Genomic DNA, 1,010 nt, shown 5'->3' on the forward strand with positions numbered 1-1,010 from the left:
GAACTCCAAGGGCTGTCACGTGGGAAATCCCATACAATGTACATGCTAGATAGTTGACGGGGGGACGATGGAAGTGGGGTTGGGCGAATGCTGTTCCCTGTGGGATAAGTAATCGGTCTCTGTAAACTAGCCTTAGCACGCCGCTTGCCCTCTATAGGGATCTGTGTGGCTCTATGCCTCCGGCGCTTAAACAATCAAATCAAATCAAATCAAATCAAATCAAATCAAAGTTTGCGATGTTTTATCAACCTAATCAACCTAATCAACTCAACGTCATCATTATGTTGAGTGGGTTGGCCAGTGAGAATGTGTTACGTTGAGTTTGGTTGGGTTGATTGACATCAACCAGGTTGACAACCTCATGATTGACGTTGAGTTGATCGCCACCCTGTCGCGCGATAAGCAGTTCAATATAATCACGCAGTTTAAGCGCACGTCGGATCATGTATAATTGCGAAAGCCATCGAGTATCGTTATCCAACACAACGTCCGAAGGCTTTCTAGTCTTGAATTTAGGGTCAGGCGACTGGTCGAAGGAGGTGCGCTGGAGCTCTCGAAGCAAGTTAGTCAGCTTGTCAGATCGGTGGATAAATACCACTATATTGTGCAATTTGCCCACTGGACCCCTCTTCTGCCAAAGCAAGTGCTCGGCTTCTGATTTATCCAAGTCGCACTCGACCTTGCTCGTGCCCTTGTACCGTCACATATTGTTCACCTGTACCTCGATATGGTAGATCACTGTCCTCGACGTGAACATCGCCAGTCCCGACATCCCAAAGCCTCAGCCCACCGAACGCAGAGTTTTTTCACCCCTTTTTCCCACCAAACCAACGAACCAAATAAATGAACCCAAATGACCCAAACCTATCGAATTCAAACTGACGAAAAGAAACCAACGAACCACTCTAACGAAACGAAATCAACCAACCCAACGAACCACACAGAACGAACCCAAACTAACGAAGTCGTCAACCAAGCCAACCACACCAACCAACGAAAACTTAAGGAAA

This window comes from Metarhizium robertsii (assembly GCF_000187425.2).
Source record: "Metarhizium robertsii ARSEF 23 chromosome Unknown MAA_Scf_17, whole genome shotgun sequence".
NCBI classification, from domain to species: Eukaryota; Fungi; Ascomycota; class Sordariomycetes; order Hypocreales; family Clavicipitaceae; genus Metarhizium; species Metarhizium robertsii.